At 37.4% G+C, this 18502-nt stretch overlaps 1 non-coding gene and 1 pseudogene across 1 annotated transcript; both read left to right on the top strand.

The window, feature by feature from the left end:
• LOC112635833 overlaps positions 1 to 18502 on the top strand; it is a 50304-nt pseudogene that overhangs the window by 25621 nt on the left and 6181 nt on the right.
• LOC112636805 lies at positions 6247 to 6317 on the top strand. Its single transcript, XR_003122279.1, has one exon. It is a non-coding gene; the product is annotated as a small nucleolar RNA SNORD56 (small nucleolar RNA).

Below are 18502 nucleotides of genomic sequence, written 5' to 3'. Positions count from 1 at the left end.
ATTCTTTTTTTCTTTTTTTTTTTTTTTTTTTTGAGATGGAGTCTCACTCTGTCACCTAGGCTGGAGTGCAGTGGCACAATCTTGGCTCACTGCAACCCCCGCCTCACCGGTTCAAGTGATTCTTCCGCATCAGCCTCCTGAGTAGCTGGGACTTCAGGCGCCTGCCACCACGCCCGGCTAATTTTTGTATTTTTAGTAGAGATGGAGTTTCATACTCATATTCTTTTATTTTTAAATTAAGAAAAGATCATACTTTTAATCCTGCAATTTGTGATTTGGTCAGAAAATCACATATAAATTTCAGGAAAATGAGCATATTCTTATGCCATATGTTTTGCTGTTTGGGCCACAGCATCAGTTGGAAGGAAGCTCTCTAAGCAGGCAAAAAGAGCATCAAGTGCTGAAAGTGTAAACACTAAGTTATAAAATTCTCATGAAAACTTGTTAACCAAAACCAAACCAACGTCAGTTATAGAAGCTGTACAAGTGATGCTGGCTGTTTAGGAAGTTGTCCTGCAGATTCTAACCTAAATGAAAGAGAATCCACATTTTTGTTTAGTCAGGAAGCCAGGGTTTCCAAAACCAGCCTTGAAGGTAAATGAATCTTCCAGTGAGTCCCAGGAATCCCCCATCTAGCTGCTTCATGAGCCTGCCAATCAAAAGCAAGTCACCTGTGTCTGCACCTATCTGTCGCCTGGGGCTAGAACTCTAATTGCAGTGAGAAGGGAAAGCAGCAGTCATTCTGACACTGCCTGGGGACACTATTTCCCATTTCTTTCACAGTAAATTTACAGTATCGAAAATGAAATTTCCTCCCAAGTTCAGTTTTAGTTCAGAACAAAAACATACAGTACACTTGAATTACTGTAGAACGCTAGTTTTGGTGGAGCACATCAGAGCACATTATCTGGATGTGATATTTAACTCTCTTTCTATACTGCATACACTTGGGCAAATTTCTCTTGCTAAAATGGAGCAGAAAGAGTTTAATGCAATTTACTAGTCTCCAGCAGCCTCATGCACTTGGGGGAGAGCAGTATTATTTGATAATGATGGGGCGATGAAGGCACTCGTAATTTGGGAATTTCTTACCAAGTTTGAGAAGAGAAAAATTCTGTACATTTACAAATTATAATAGAGTTAAGCTAAGAAGGTCTTTGTGACAATAAATGGTGTTACATATGGGTTGGAAGAGGTTACTGGGAACAGGTTAAAGCTAATGCCTGTATTGGGTGAGAAAAGAATCTTATTTACTAGATTAAAATGTATAAAGGAACACACAATTTACTAACGAATGCTGATAATTTTAGGTCACAATATATTTTCTGAGGTTATAAATTAGATTATTTTTATAGTTTCAATTAAATTATTGGTATATTATACTTATTTAATTATAATACTTTTTGATGGAGGCTGAAAATATATAGCAATTGGGAGGAAAGCACATCATGGCTCCCTGGGGTGTTTGATAAATATCAAAGTATGACAATGAATCATTTACATAACATGCTTTATTTGTATTTACAGTTGAACTCTATAGAAAGTCTTCTCTGTGAGACATTAGATAGGTCCTAACTAAAATGTATCATGTTTACTTTCATCCCTCTTTTGAAACATGCTATGGAAAACTGAAGGTCCTATGGAAAGAAATCAAAATAAAGAACATATTTGCACAAGTTTCCAAGTGAAAGCCCATCAAAGTTTCTTTTGGTCAATTGCAACTGGCTACTATTACATAAGAGGAACATTTTAATGGCCTGATAAGTGTGCTACTGTATTACAAGGTCAGCTTCACTCCATTATAAAATGCTTTGGAAGACTGAACTGATATGTGTTCATTGGAATATAATAGACATCTGCAATCAAATTCTATCCAGAGAATTTTCTGGGCACAATTCAAAGTGTGAACCAAAAAAAAAAATCAAACCTAGGGGTATAGAACTCAATTATCTGTGGGAATCAGAACTCATCATCCAATACATCATCTAAAGAACCATTAAAGATTTTACTGAAGCAATCAGTGACAAAATCAGTATCTGAGTTCATGATTTCTCTGAGTCTCCTAGTGTTAAATTTGATCATGGATCATTTTGCTTCAATCATTTTTTTCATTCAAACTGAAAAATATTTATAACAAAACCTAAGCTGTTGAGTAAGATAGGGAGGAAAAAAGAAACATGAGTGAAAATAAAAAGTGAATGCAGCAACATACAATATGCTGGAAGAAACTTTTAATGTACAGTTTTTCTGTTTAAATGCATTATGAGTTATGAGAATAAAAGAGGAAGACTTTAGTAGAAAAGGATGGTAAAATAGGTTTCACATTACTAATTTGACAAGTCAGAGTGGTTACACGAACTCTCCAACAATTATTACCTGAAAAATTCATTCTAAACCCTGAAAGATTAAGCCTTGTTAAAATGCCTCCGTAGCAGTCAAGTCTATCCAAGAAAGCTGAAACCATACTCTGATTTTTTCAAACAGACAGATTTACTATAGAAAACTTTTTTCCAGGTTATATGGTTTGAATATGTCGCCTCCAAAATTCTGGCACTGAAACTCGGTCAATGTGATGTTATTAAGAGGTATGGCCTTTAAGAGGTGATTAGGTCATAAGGGCTTCTCCCTTCGTGAATGGAATTCTGACCCCTATAAAAAAGAGGATGCAAGTAACATTTATCCCACTTACCCTTCTACCTTCTGTCATGTGGGGACACAGTGTCTCTCCCCTCTGGAGGATGTAGCAACGAGGCACCATTTGAAACCATAGAGCAGCCCTTACAAGACAACTGAATCAGCTGCCACCTTGATCTTGGACTTCCAGCCTCCAGAACTGTGAGAAAATAAATTTATCTTCTTTATAAATTACCCAGTCTCAGGTATTTTTGTTATAACAACACAAAACAGACTAAGACAATAGATAATGCAATTGTTGAGAAACAAACAGAGGTGAGTAGTGCAAATACAGATTGCCAACAGCAAGAAGCCATTACCATCTCTAGGGCAGGAGGGACAATGGAAGGGAGCGCTTTCCACTGTATGGGAGCCAGAGCCATGGTGGAAACATCTTGGTCAGAAGTGGGATCTCAGGGTGCATGGCTTCTTTTAGGGACTGGAGTTATGAAACAGAAGCACTTGCAGAGACAACACAGGATGCAGAAGGAAATGGTGAGAAGTAAGCAGACCTCCCCCCTCCTCCTGTCCTCAAACTGTTGGCCACTGCCTTCCAGTATTTGGCTTGGGCTTCCATAACAAAATACGATAGACTGGGTAACTTAAAAAGCACAGAAATATTTTCTTACAGTTCTAGGGGTTAGAGTCCAAGATCAAGTTTCTGGCCAATTCAGTTTTTGGTGAGGGCTCTCTTCCTGGCTTGTAGACAGCCACCTTCTCCATATGTCCTCACATGGCCTTTCCTTGGTACATGCATGGGAGAGAGAGAGACAGAGAGATAGAAAGACACACAAAGAGATAAAGGGAGACAGGGAGAGAGAGACAGAGAGAGACAGAAAGACAGAAAGTGCACACACGCGCTCTCTGGTGTCTCTTACAAGGATATTAATCCTATTGGATCAGGGTCCCACCCTTATTACCTCATTTAACTGTTGGGGTCCGTGTGTTTCCTAAACAAAGGAATGAACACACAAGACAACACAAGACAAGACAAACATGGCGGCCGCCTCGAATGGCGCGCTCTGCTTTATTTTATACAGTCGTTTGTGGAATGTTGCCAAGTCACAAGACACATTGTTGTTTTTCTGACCTTTCCCTGACTTTCTGGATTTTCAAGATGTTTACACATAAACAAGCCCCCAATGCCCTGTTTTGTTTGCAAGAGCAGGACTTATCAGGAACGTCTCCTTTGCGAGCACCTAGTTCTCTACATTTAACCTTAATTACTTCCTAGGAGGTCCCATCTCCAAATACAGTTACATTTAGGGTCAGAGCTTCAACATATGAGTTTAAGGGGACACAGATACTCAGTCCATGGCACTGCCTTTGACTGAACCTACTGTGATGCCTTTGGCTGAGTCCCTGAGACAGCAAGGGGTCCTGAAAAGTATCCTGAGATGCAGAAAAGGGAGAGAGGTAGAATAGGTTAACTTGCACAATCTCTCATGGCATTCTTTTAATCTGATTTTCTTTTTTTTTTTTTTTTTTTTTGAGACGGAGTCTCGCGCTGTGTCACCCAGGCTGGAGTGCAGTGGCGCGATCTCGGCTCACTGCAAGCTCCACCTCCCAGGTTCACGCCATTCTCCTGCCTCAGCCTCCGAGTAGCTGGGACTACAGGCGCCCACCACCACGCCCGGCTAGTTTTTTGTATTTTTAGTAGAGACGGGGTTTCACCATGTTAGCCAGGATGGTCTCGATCTCCTGACCTCGTGATCCACCCGCCTCGGCCTCCCAAAGTGCTGGGATTACAGGCTTGAGCCACCGCGCCCGGCCTTAATCTGATTTTCAATGGAACCAGGAGAAAAAAAAAAAAAAGAATTGAGTGAACTTAATATAACTTGGTGAAATATGTGGTTCTTAATTCCCATCATGGCAAATCAATATATGCTGGCATATTTGATAGTTGTGATCAAATGCTAGGCTACAGAAAATGTCTAATTTATCACCAGAAATATCTCCTCCTATATCAGAAGATTTATCATAACTGGAGCATTATTTAAATTTTGTTCCTAGACAACAAAGATTTGTCTGTTTGAGGAGAAAAAATAAACTGTTAGAGGAATAGAATGAAAATAGGATTCTATTCTAATAAACTAGGAAACACATAAAAATAGGTTGCCTTCAAGGTTTCTTTATTAATCCTCCATTCAACCCACTCACATTGTGGGCAGTGTTGATAAATACAGAAAAGCAACATGCTTCACTACATACAACCAAAAAATAAAGACAGTATATTATTATCGTTTGAACAAAGGATAAGTCTTTTATCCACATCAGTACCCTAAATCTGAGACATCATATACAATCCAAACATAGATGCACGAACCTCATTTACAGTTAAAACTCTGGCTTTGCAAACATTCGTAAGGGAAATGGTAATTGCTCTGCAGGCCAATTGAGACTTTTTTAGATTAAACTCAATAGATACTTTCGGGTAACAAAAGAGGAAATGCATATGGGTAATTAAAATCACCAAAAATCAATCCATATGAAAAATACAATGGCCCTTTAAGCAGGGTGTCCTAGGACACAGTGCCTTGCCATTTAAAATTTGATCACAATGAGTGATCCAAGACCTCATAATATATATCAAGAGCCTTTAAAAGTCCATTTTTTATCAATTTAAAAATGAAAAAGTCAGGAAAAGTTTTACATAAAGCTGTTAAGTCATTATTTATAATGTTACAAATTGGAAACAATCTAACATGTTTGACAGTAAGAGAATGCTTGAATAAGCTGTGAAACAGAGCTACAATTAGCTATTATATAACCAATGAAACTATAATTATGAAGAGAATTTATTATATGGTAAGGCACACGCATGGGGTACTATCAGAGTAATACTACAGGAACGACAGGAGAAAGATGTAGCAAATGTTAACGGGCTGTAAATGTTATAAATAATCGTGGTTATCTTTCAGTTTTAGGATTATGGGTATATTTTTCCCCTTTCTTCTTTTCTTTGTAGTGCATATTTTCCACATTGAACATGAGGAAAAAAAACAAGCCATATAAAATAATCAGTGCTCCTATCTGACACCTTGCATCTTGTTGTTTGGTGTCTCTCAGTCCTGCCTTGGTCTAGCAGTTTTGGAGGCCAGAGCTATGAGAGCTTACCTACGGATTTGGCCAGCTGCCCACTGCTCCCCAGTGCTATCCTAGCCTCTTCACCTACATTTACAATTATTATAATATTTGTTGAGAACCTGTTATGTGCCAAGCATCAGGTTAGGTGCAATAATAAACTTAGAGATGTATGCCATTTTACCTTTACGCTTGCAATTAGGTTTATATTTATTAGGGAGACAAGACTTACTTGAAATAAAAATCAGGAAATAAAATAGCACTTAATCTGAAGCCAAGATATTCTATAGACCAGTGGCTTATAAACCTTTCAATGTAAAGAATATATTTTACATTGCAATCCATACATCATGGGGTGTGTGTGTGTGTATCTGTCTATGTATATCTGGAAATAATGTCTCGCAGAATATTTGTCATTATATTTAATAAACTCTGATATTTTCTATTTATCCCTATATTCCTATTCTGCATTATTACATTTAAAATACACTATTAGGATGACAATATTTTTTGCCAGCAACAGCTCACCTAATGAGTGTTGATGCTGTGGGTCTGAATGAAGAAAAGATAAAAGAAGAAAAAATATGCTAATCACAACCACTAGATTGATTCCATGACCCATTACTGGTTTGAATCCAGAGTTTGAAAAAATGCACTTATACACAAAAAATTCTGAAAAATGCTTTAAAAAATCAATGTAGTTCCTGTAAATTACTGGGAAAATCTGAGTTTGAAAGCAGCATTCAAAATAGTGATGGTGTCCATGTGGGAAAGATAAACCAACAGAATTAATCTGATAGATTCGCCTGAAATTCAGAGCTGCTGCTTGAGAAACATCCAAATAAGTAGAAGTATACTTCAGTAGTTAAGAGTGTAGTCTTTAGAGTTAGACTGACATGGGTTCAAGTCCAAGCCTTCCTAGATTACTTAATTTCTCTCTATATTTCCCCAGTATAAAATAAAGATGGCTATTCTACCTTTTAAGAAAATTTATAGAATTAAGTCAGCCAAAATAAGTTGTGCCTGATAGGTAGGAAGTACTTACTATACACTTCCTTTGTTCAAAGCTTGGTGGACTACGTTGACTCCTGAATCTTAATGATTTATTTCACCTGGTTCCAAATTCCACAACGTTATTGACCAAAACTAATGTCTGCCTCTCATCCTAAAATCTCCAACCTGGCTTATTTCTACTTTCACCTAACTCCTACCCCTAAATCTATAATCTTCTACTCTCAATAGTCCACAGTAACAGAATTTAGCAAGTTTGAGAAGTGAGTCAGACTCTAATTCTTTTTTAATATAGACCATGCTATGTAATGTAAACTTTATATATAGAGATGTCTGTTTGTAGTGATAGTGTTTTTATTTTTTAAAAGTAATAAATATAAACAACATATAAAGGAATAAAGCAAAAAAGAAAAAAAAAATCATTGTCTCTCCACCACCTAATCTTCTCAATCCCACTCCTTAACAGTAATTTCAAAACAATGTTGAAAGATAGTGATGAGAATGGGCATCCTGACATTTTTTCCTGACTTTAATGTATATGCTCATTATTCACTCTCAAGTATAATGCTGATTTGGGAGTAAGAAATACATAAGGAGAAATACCCCTGAATCTCAATGATTGATATATAAGAGAAAATAGAGATTATTTTTAAGTGAATTTGTACAGTAAAAAATCATTAAAGGCCAGGCATGGTGGCTCACACCTGTAGTCCCAGCACTTTGGGATGCCAAGGCAGGCAGATTGTTTGAGCCCAGGAGTTTGAGAACAGCCTGAGCAACATAGCAAAACCCTGTCTCTACTAAAAACACAAAAAGTTAGCCAGAAATTCTGGTGTGCACCTCTAGTCCCAGCTCCCTAGAGGCTACCCAGCCAGGGTAGCTGCAGTAGTTTTTTTTTTTTTCATACCCCAGTGGTGCCTGGAACTCCAGCGAGACAGAACCATTCACTCCCCTGGAAAGGGGGCTGAAGCCAGGGAGCCAAGTGGTCTAGCTCAGCGGATCCCATCCCCAAGGAGCCCAGCAAGCTAAGATCCACTGGCTTGAAATTCTTGCTGCAAGCACAGCAGTCTGAAGTCAACCAGGGACCCTCGAGCTTGGTAGGGGGAGGGCCGCCCACCATTACTGAGGCTTGAGTAGGTGGTTTTCCCCTCACAGTGTAAACAAAGCCACCTGGGAAGTTCGAACTGGGCTGAGCCCTCTGCAGCTCAGCAAAGCTGCTGCAGCCAGACTGCCTCTCTAGATTCCTCCTCTCTGGGCAGGGCATCTCTGAAAGAAAGGCAGCAGCCCCGGTCAGGGGCTTATAGATAAAACTCCCATCTCCTTGGGACAGAGCACCTGGGGGAAGGGCCAGCTGTAGGCCCAGCTTCAGCAGACTTGAATGTTTGAAATTGAGGCAGTAACTTACCAACCAAGAAAAGTCCAGGACCAGATGGATTCACAGCCAAATTCTACCAGAGGTACAAAGAGAAGCTGGTACCATTCCTTCTGAAACTATTCCAAACAATAGAAAAAGAGGGACTCCTCCCTAACTCATTTTATGAGGCCAGCATCACCCTAATCCTAAAACCTGGCAGAGACACAACAAAAAAATAAAATTTCAGGCCAATATCCCTGATGTACATCAATGCAAAAATTCTCAATAAAACACTGGCAAACCAAATCCGGTAGCACATCAAAAACCTTATCCAGCATGATCAAGTTGGCTTCATCCCTGGGATGCAAGGCTGGCTCAATATACACAAATCAATAAACGTAATCCATCACCTAAATAAAACCAATGACAAAAACCAAATGATTATCTCAAAAGATGCAGAAAAGGCCTTCAATAAAATTCAACTCCCCATCATGCTAAAAACTCTCAATAAACTAGGTATTAATGGAACGTATCTCACAATAATAAGAGCAATTTATGACAAACCCACAGCCAATATCATACTGAATGGGCAAAAGCTGGAAGCATTCCCTTTGAAAACTGGCACAAGACAAGATGCCTTCTCTCACCACTCCTATTCAACATAGTATTGGAAGTTCTGGCCAGGGCAATCAGGCAAGAGAAAGAAATAAAGGGTATTCAAATAGGAAGAGAGGAAGTCAAACTGTCTCTGTTTGCAGATGACATGACTGTATATTTAGGAAACCCCATCGTCTCAGCCCCAAATCTCCTTAAGCTGATAAGCAAATTCAGCAAAGTCTCAGGATACAAAATCAACTTGCAAAAATCACAAGCATTCCTATAAAGCAATAATAGACAAACAGAGAGCCAAGTCATGAGTGAAATCCCATTTACAATTGCTACAAAGATAATAAAATACCTAGGAATACAACTTACAAGGGATGTGAAGTACCTCTTCAAGGAGAACTACAAACCACTGCTCAAGGAAATAAGAGAGGACACAAACAAATGGAAAAATATTCCATGCTCATGAACAGGAAGAATCATTATGGTGAAAATGGCCATACTGCCCAAAGTAATTTATGGATTCAATGTTATCCCCATCAAGCTACCATTGACTTTCCTCACAGAATTAGAAAACACTATTTTAAATTTCATATGGAGCCAAATAATAGTGCATATAGCCAAGACAATCATAAGTAAAAAGAACAAAACTGGAGGCATCATGCTACCCGACTTCAAACTATACTACAAGGCAACAGTAACCAAAACAGCATGATACTGGTACCAAAACAGATATATAGACCAATGGAACAGAATAGAGGCCTCAGTATTAATGCCACACATTTACAACCATCTGTTCTTTGACAAACCTGACACAAACAAGCAATGCGGAGAGGATTCCCTATTTAATATATTGCATTGGAAAAACTGGCTAGCCATACACAGAAATCTGAAACTGGACCCCTTCCTTACACCTTATACAAAAATTAATTCAAGATAGATTAAAGACTTCAATGTAAGACCTAAAACCATAAAAACCCTAGAAGAAAACCTAAGCAATACCATTCCAGACATGGCCATGGGCAAAGACTTCATGACTAAAACACCAAAAGCAATGGCAACAGAAGCCAAAATTGACAAATGGGATCTAATTAAACTAAAGTGCTTCTGCACAGCAAAAGAAACTATCATCAGAGTGAACAGGCAACCCACAGAATGGGAAAATGTTTTGCATTCTATTCATCTGACAAAGGGCTAATATCTAGAATCTACAAAGAACTTAAACAAATTTACAAAAAAAAAACAACCCCTTCAAAAAGTGGGCAAAGGATATGAACAGTCACTTCTCAAAAGAAAACATTTATGTGGCCAACAAACAAGAATAAAAGCTCATTGTCACTGGTCATTAGAGAAATGCAAATCAAAACCACAATGAGATACCATCTCACTCCAGTTAGAATGGCAATCATTACACAGTCAGGAAACACAGATGCTGATGAGGCTGTGGAGAAATAGGAATGCTTTTACAGTGTTGGTGGGAGTGTAAATTAGTTCAACCACTATGGAAGTTAAACCAGTGCGGCGATTTCTCAAGGATCTGGAACCAGAAATATCATTTGACCCAGCAATCCCATTACTGGGTATATATCCAAAGGATTATAATTCCTTCTACTATAAAGACACATGCACACATATGTTTATTGCAGCACTGTTCACAATAGCAAAGACTTGGGACCAACCCAAATGCCCATCAATGATAGACTGGATAAAAAAAATGTGGCACATATACACAATGGAATACTATGCAGCAATAAAAAAAGAATGAGTTCATGTCCTTTGCAGGAACATGGATGAAGCTGAAAATCATCATTCTTAGCAAACTAACACAGGAACCGAAAACCAAACACTGCATGTTCTCACTCATAAGTGGGAGTTGAACAATGAGAACACATGGACACAGGGAGGGAAACATTACCCACCGTGGCCTGTTGGGGGTAGCGGACTAGGGGAGGGATAGCATTAGGAGAAATACCTATGTAGATGAGCATTAGGAGAAATACCTATGTAGATGATGGATTGACGGGTTCAGCAAACCACCATGGCATGTTTATACTATGTAACAAACCTGCACATTCTGCACATGTATCCCAGAACTTAAAGTATTTTTTAAAAAGTATAAGTAACTATCTGATAAGGCCATTATTTCTAATTTTTTCAAATATATGTTCGGATTTAACCATATTAAAATCTTCTCTTTTGAGGGTAGAAAGTTGTTGAAGTATACAGAGAGTTGATTCAATTTTTTAATTTAAAAAATGAAGAAAAGTCCTGCTCTGCTAAACTCTAACTTCTCTGGTATTTGCTAAGGATTTTTTTCAAAGAATATGTTGACCCTGTAATAAAAAAATTATTATTAAAATCTGAAACTTAGAAGTTACGTGGAATAGTTAATATTTATTTGAAAAAACAAGAATAGAGAAACAGAAAAGAAAACAAAGTTAACGTGTACATTATTCTACAAGAATAATGACACCAGACTAAGAGAAGGATTGCCAAAGCCTAATTTGGTGTAGAAAATTAATTATCAAAGGTATTGCATATAATTGTCTACTAAATTATACTTGACACTAAATCAAGGGGAAATAAAAACACCTTAAATCATCCCATTGCCACTTCATGTGAACTATGAAAGAATGTAGTAGATCAGAACCTTCTAAGACCACAATTTCTTATTTTTTAAACGAGGGTAGCAAGACTGAATCCTGTTTCAAGTTTTCCTTTGAAATCAATGATGATACTTTTTATTTTTGCAATTTTCTATCTTCTTAGAATAAACAGTGAGTCTTTTCCCTTACTCTCACACAAAATTGCTCTAATTATTTCAATATTCTCTTACAGTTAGGCTTGACCCCCAACCTTGTATTACTAAAGATAATATAGAGGAGAGTCTCCAAATGCTTGGCATGTCTGTGTGTGTGCCTGTGTTTGTATGCATGCACATGAGTGCTTATGTTATGTGTGTTTAGCTCCCAAGAAGAAAAAAAAAAGACATTGCAAAAAATTAGGTAGATCATTAAATCAAGTGGGATTTTATGAAACTATTTTATAAATCATTCTGTTTGATGGACATTTATTATCTTTAAGAGGATAAGTTTAATCTAGGTAGTTATTTTCTGTCTTATTTTTAAATCATAATGTTATGATTCAATCTTGAATAAAACAAGTAAAATGAATCATTGCACTGATTGCAATGCCCCCCAATTCCCCCACCCCCTCAAAAAAAACTCTGCAAAGGGTTTCTGTCAGAAAAATGGTCCAGAGAAAAAGGTGACAACTAGATGAGGTGGATGATAAGCAGCACTAGGGGTGGGGGATAGGGCAGAAGCTCCTGCCAAGCAATATGTGAAACTTGAAACCCAGGTGTGTATTAATCTGAATCACTTGTCAACTTGTAGGGTCACTGACCTCAAATAAATGAATTTATTTCCTGGTCAAGTACTTTCTGAATAGGTGCTCACACTTTAATCAATTTTCAGGCCCTCACTAAAGTCCAGATTAATTTGTGCAGCTCAAAAGTTAATTAAACCCCTTCTTCCAACAAAACAGATTCATTCCAAACCATTTGATTCCTGTTTATGACCATTTCTTAAAAATGATTTTCAAAAAAATCCACCGGTGGTAATAGCAACGGAGGATCCCGGGGAGCCCTGGAGTTGTTGTTCACCGTCTTTGGAACACTATCCTGTGGCATTTAGATAGGAGTGCTAACAATTTTCAATGACACACAAGTGTACTATTGACCTCTGTAAGAATCCACTCTAGAAAGCAAGGTTGTTGATTTTACGGAAATTGAAAAATCACAAATTCCTTCTCCTTTTTTTTTCCCATTCCCAGTTATCTTAATATTTCCCAAGCCAGAACACTAAAAAAGAAACAAAAGAAATAATTAATTATTTAAAGATGTTATACAAGAAGAAAAAGTAGTTTGAAGTCTAAGTGTTCCTGGAGGTTTAAAATGTTCTTGCGGCCGGGCGCGGTGGCTCAAGCCTGTAATCCCAGCACTTTGGGAGGCCGAGACGGGCGGATCACGAGGTCAGGAGATCGAGACCATCCTGGCTAACACGGTGAAACCCCGTCTCTACTAAAAATACAAGAAAATTAGCCGGGCGAGGTGGTGGGCGCCTGTAGTCCCAGCTACTTGGGAGGCTGAGGCAGGAGAATGGCGTGAACCCGGGGGGGCGGAGCTTGCAGTGAGCCGAGATCGCGCCACTGCACTCCAGCCTGGGGCACAGAGCAAGACTCCGTCTCAAAAAAAAAAAAAAAAAAAAAATGTTCTTGCATATTTTTAAAGCTTCCTAGGAGCTATTACAGCTGCAGTCCTTGAGGGAGAAATAAATGAAGTATGAATATGTGATTCAATATAATGTGATTGTCTTCTGGCTGTAAATCCAACTGTCTTCACTGATTGTTGAGAAAGCAATAGTGTTATACATGTAACTGGTTACTTTTTATAGCCTTCTGTTTGAAATATATTAGATGTTTAAAAGAAATAGGTGATCCCTTTCAGAAAGATCTGAAAAAGGCAAACCCTCTCCATCATTTGGCAGATGCAGAAAGCTGGAGAATGGCCTCCAATCCCGTGCTAATTGTCTGTCCAGTGGAGCTCTGCTGTAAGGCAAAATGAGGGGCTAGAAGCCTAGAAAGGGAGCAGGAGGATGGCCGGCACTTGCTGTGCCTTTTGTAATCAGTTGAACACGGTCTCAAGAACCAAGGGGCAAGACTACTGCTAACTTCTTTGCTGTTTTTGTGCAATTGTAATTTAAAGCAAGTCAAGTGTACACCTAGGTAAGGTTCTGTCCCTGCTCTCATCTGAAAAGCCACTATTGACAAGCTCAGTTTGAGGGTGGTCATTTATTAGCTGAAAGACATCTACACATGGCATGCCTCATGATCACCTCTATCCCATTGAGCTTCAAAGCCAAAATAATGGTGAGCTCAGCAGAAAAAATCTGGAAAGATGCTCAAGACCTAAGACAAAAAGAAAGGGCAAAATTAGGTTATTAACTTAAACTAGGCAACCATAAAACTTGTCCTAGTAAAATAGAGTATATCCAATTATGTCAACTTTTTTTTTTTTTGACAGAGTCTCACTCTGTTGCCCAGGCTGGAGTGCAGTGGCAAAATCTCAGCTCACTGAAACCTCTGCCTCCCAGGTTCAAGTGATTCTTCTGCCTCAGCCTCTAGAATAGCTGGGATTACAGGCATGTGCCACTATGCCTGGCTAATTTTTGTATTATTAGTAGAGAAGGGGTTTCACCATGTTGGCCCGGCTGATCTTGAACTCCTAACCTTGTGATCCGCCCACTTCAGCCTCCCAAAGTGCTGGGATTACAGGCATGAGCCACCACATCTGGCTATGTCAACTTTTAAATCTCATCCCTCCTTATAATCCTAAATAGTTTAAACCCTATACAGAAATATAAGAGCTGGTGAGGATTTCAATTTAAGTAGTTTATTTCGTTTATAAAATTTTAAATGAGTAGCTCAAGCAGGGGTCTTACATCAAAATAACATAACTATCCTCAGGTGAGTTCTCTATACCCAGGATCTAAGCAGTTTATTGACATATTCAAATATATGAAGTAACTGTCATAGGAGAGCATCTGAGATCAATGGATACTTAAAGACTCAAGAGATCTGAGATCCCCCTGAAATTATAAGCTAGACTTAGTCTCTCTGTCTCCCTCTCTCTCTTTCTCTCTCTCTCTCTCCCCCTGCCCCCACCTACCTATCTACCTACCTATCTATTAATACCTATCATTTGCATTTCAGGGGACAGGAAGCCATTAGTATTAATGAGAATCTCAAAAGAATACACTACATGTAAATACAATCACTTTATAAATCACATATGTAAAGGGTCACTTGTCACAAAACTAAAAGAAATATCTAATTATGCTACAACAGCAGATGGTATCATAAAAACTCACAACCTATAACATTTTAGCAAACTTTCACTAATTTATGTTTCCCCCACAGAAAAATACAAATTAAAATTGGCTATTTATTTTGAAAATTATGCCTCCAGTTGTTTCTTGGAAGTCATGTGCTCTAGGGTTCAAAGTATGTACAAATCTTCTCAAACCTCAATAGTCCATGTTGCTATCGCTGTATATAATTACACATTTAGTAAGTCCAATCTAAAACTCTCATCACTTACAGTTGAGGCAAGGAATCTCATACTGTGAAACATAATGATTCACATACTTCCCATGATTGTAGTTCCCACTTGCAGTCTAAATGCATACAAAGCAATCCCTGTAAAATGTATTATAAATACAACATATTCTTGTGTCTATTAGTGACTCACTCTCCTGGTGAGGATAAAATTTACATTTTTGATGACTTAAAAATAATATAAATATTAAGTGCTTGTTGTCCTTTTTATATTTAAAATCTTGGTCAAACATTTTGTCAAAAATAGATGATGGTGAGGGCAAAATTAAGGAGTATATGTAAAAACATTTGGATGAAGAAGGCGAATGGATAATATTTTATAAATGCTAGATGTCATTATTTTAGCAATATAAGGTAAATACATTTTATACTTCAAAATACCAGCAGAGGGTAAATTTGGAAAATTAATTATTTTTATTTTGAAGTCTGACATTAATTTTGCTCTGGAATTTTTAATTAATGCTGCTGATTTATCTCTGGAAGATGTTTGAGATTGTAGAATAACACTGCCAAGATGATGTAACTATCTCTACCAAGTTAAGGTAAAATTAACCATGCTCTATTAAAAGTTATTTTTCTGATTATTTAGCACAATTTCACACATGGCAGTCATTTTTTTGTCAAATGAACTCCCAACTCATAAACACAAAAATTCTTTAAAGTTAATTACACATATGTTTAATAATAGACAAAAATCATATTAAAAGCTATTCAATTCACTAAGTTCAGAGTAAATCACAGAAACTGTTTGTATGACATACCAACAAATAAGGTGGGAGCTTCAGGACATTTAAAGGAAGTAGATATGCTCTGATTTCCTAAAATGAACATTATGCCAATAAATATTTTGACTGAGTCGTCTTCAATATGTTTCCACAAGGAAACTATGTAGTAATGATTTAAACCTTTTGTCAGATTGAAATCTTTATAATAATAAAAAAAAATCCTTAAAGACTCAAGAGATCTGAGATCCCCCTGAAATTACAAGCTAGCCTTAGTCTCTCTCTCTCCCTCCCTCTCTCTCTCTCTCTCTCTCTCTCCCTCTCTCTCCCCTCCCTCTGCTACCTACCTACTTACCTATCTATTAATACCTGTGATTTGCAGGTATTTTTTACCCTTTTACCCTTTTAATTGGTGATACATGGATGCCAGGAGGTATTGCATGAAAGAGAGAGAGAGAGAAAAAAAGAAAGACATAATATATATGGACACTTAATGGAGTAAGAAAGGGCTTACTAGAATTTAAAAAGAAATGCACATAAACCAAGGTAGGAAGAAGAGGGTATTTGGTGACTGGACAAAATGTTGCCTACTTCAATAGGGCCTAGTTTCTTAAAACCCAGGCAGTGTTCTTTCAGAGTAAAGGAGATGCATACTATTTCTCTACTTATGAAGAAGATTCAACCCAGAAACTCCGTTTGATCACCATCCCCTCTATATTAAACTTCGTATTTCCCCTTTACAAACGTAATTTCCCACTTCCCCAGACCCTCTAAGGTTTTTTTCCTTACTAGGATCAATTGTCAACTGATGGCTACTATCTTCATTAGCCTCATGGCTATGCTGGAAAACCTCACCTGGACCCTGCTTGTTTCTTACACGAATCAGTTCCTTTCTCTACTAATTATCTCCAATTCAATTTTTTGTCCACCACTGGAATTTTATAAGGAGCACTTTATAATATAGTATTTTAAAAACAGCATATGATAGAGTTTGGATGTTGGTTCCCTCCAAATCTCACGTTAAAATGTGATCCCCAGTGTTGAAGGTGGGGCCTGATGGGAAGAAAGCATTTGTGACATGGTAGCAGACAGATCCCTTGTGAATGGCTTGGTGCCCTCCCTGCAGTAATGAATAGAATGATTTCTCAAGATACCTGGTTGTTGAAAGCATGTGGCACTCCCCCCGCCAACTCCTTGCTTTCTCTCTCTTGCCATGTGACACACTTGCTCCCCCTTTGACTTCTGTGATGAGTAAAAACTTCCTAGGCCTCACCAGAAGCCAAGCAGATGCTAGTGCCATGCTAGTACAGCCTGCAGAACTCTGAGCCAAATAAACCTCAGCTATTCCTCTATAGAAAGAAATGCAAATGGACTAACATAGCATTCATCCTAGAAATACAGCGATCTTGCCCACTGCACATTCATGCTACCTGGTTTCAGTTGGGCCCTCTTTGGAAGCAGCATTGCTTTTGATCATCCTTGACTCTGTATTGAATGTATATCTTACTTTTTGATAATTCCAAAAATCATCTTTAATTAGAAAGCAAGGAAAAATAATGAAGAGCAAAAACAAAAAGTATAAACAAGCTTATTTATTCACTTAACAATATTAAACACCATTCCTACATGTTCTAGTTGCAATGGCTTTTCAATAACAATAACATCAGAAAAATTCCTGTCTTCCTAAAATAATTTTCTAGCTGGGAAAGGAAATAAAAAACTATTTGATATGTGAGGCTATGATAAAAACCTCACATATTAGAGAAAAAGAAAGCAAGATATGAAGGCTAGAAGTAGGAAGTGCTGATTGAGTATGTTAAACCATATGAATGTGCTGGTGTATAAATTAAAAAATAGTCTAATACCTTTAACTTCATATGATGCAAACAATATGTCAAATAGAGTCTTTTAAAAAATTTTTAAGTTCCAAACGTCTCGAACTTTTACCTGTCTTTTCCTTTGTATATTTATCAGTGAATACATGCCTATCATTTTTCCCAAGGCTAATGTCTAACTCAACCTCCCCCATCTTTCTTTGATCTTGTCTTCTTAGCTAAATCTTTATTAATTTTTCCCCTTCCTTCTATTGTCAGTTTCCCTAGCCTATTTAATGTGCTTTTCTAAAAGTTTCATCTTAAAATTTTTCTTACATCCTAAACTTCTACAGCTCAAACTCCAATAGATTTTCTCAACACTCCAACCCATTGTGTGGCCTCTTATCTTCTGGAATTAATATTCTTAGTGAAGGGTAATCTTCATTACTCTTGCTGTCATTTAGCCTTATTTTTCAACTTTTCCTATATATGTTCCTGGTCATCCTGATTACACTGTAGCTTCCATGATAGCAACACAAGAGTCATTTATTATTTAATAAATGGGACCTAATTAGTCATTCATTGGATAGGTACTCAAAAAAAAGACAAATACATTTCCAAATGAATTCAAATTTACAATGTTTTCCTGGTGTTCTAGGAAAATACATTTTAATTTTTATTTATCCTAGTAGTCTGCTGCTTGAGACACCTTTAAATTCTGCAAAAACAAGCAATACTCCAATGTTTGGTTATCAACAGAAAAGTCAAAAACGTGTATGAAAACAAGAATTTCCAATAAAATTTATTTTTACTGATGTATTCAAAGCATTTGTTATCTTGAAACATAAAAATACTTTCACAATATCTTCACAACGTAGCCTACTATAAACATTTCAAAGGCACGCACTGAGACAATAAGAGCACTAACTGCTCTGAATTGTCCAATTCTATACTTATGATCAAAAAGAGTTTTGTTTCAATCTCATAAGATGAAACAGGCTTACCTCAAGTTGTGCATGCCAACAAAACAGATAAAACATCTAAGAAGGAAACAAAATGTACAC

The sequence above is a fragment of the Theropithecus gelada genome, chromosome 12 (genome assembly GCF_003255815.1).
Source record: "Theropithecus gelada isolate Dixy chromosome 12, Tgel_1.0, whole genome shotgun sequence".
Taxonomy (NCBI): Eukaryota; Metazoa; Chordata; class Mammalia; order Primates; family Cercopithecidae; genus Theropithecus; species Theropithecus gelada.
This window is presented reverse-complemented; position numbering and strand designations above follow the sequence as displayed.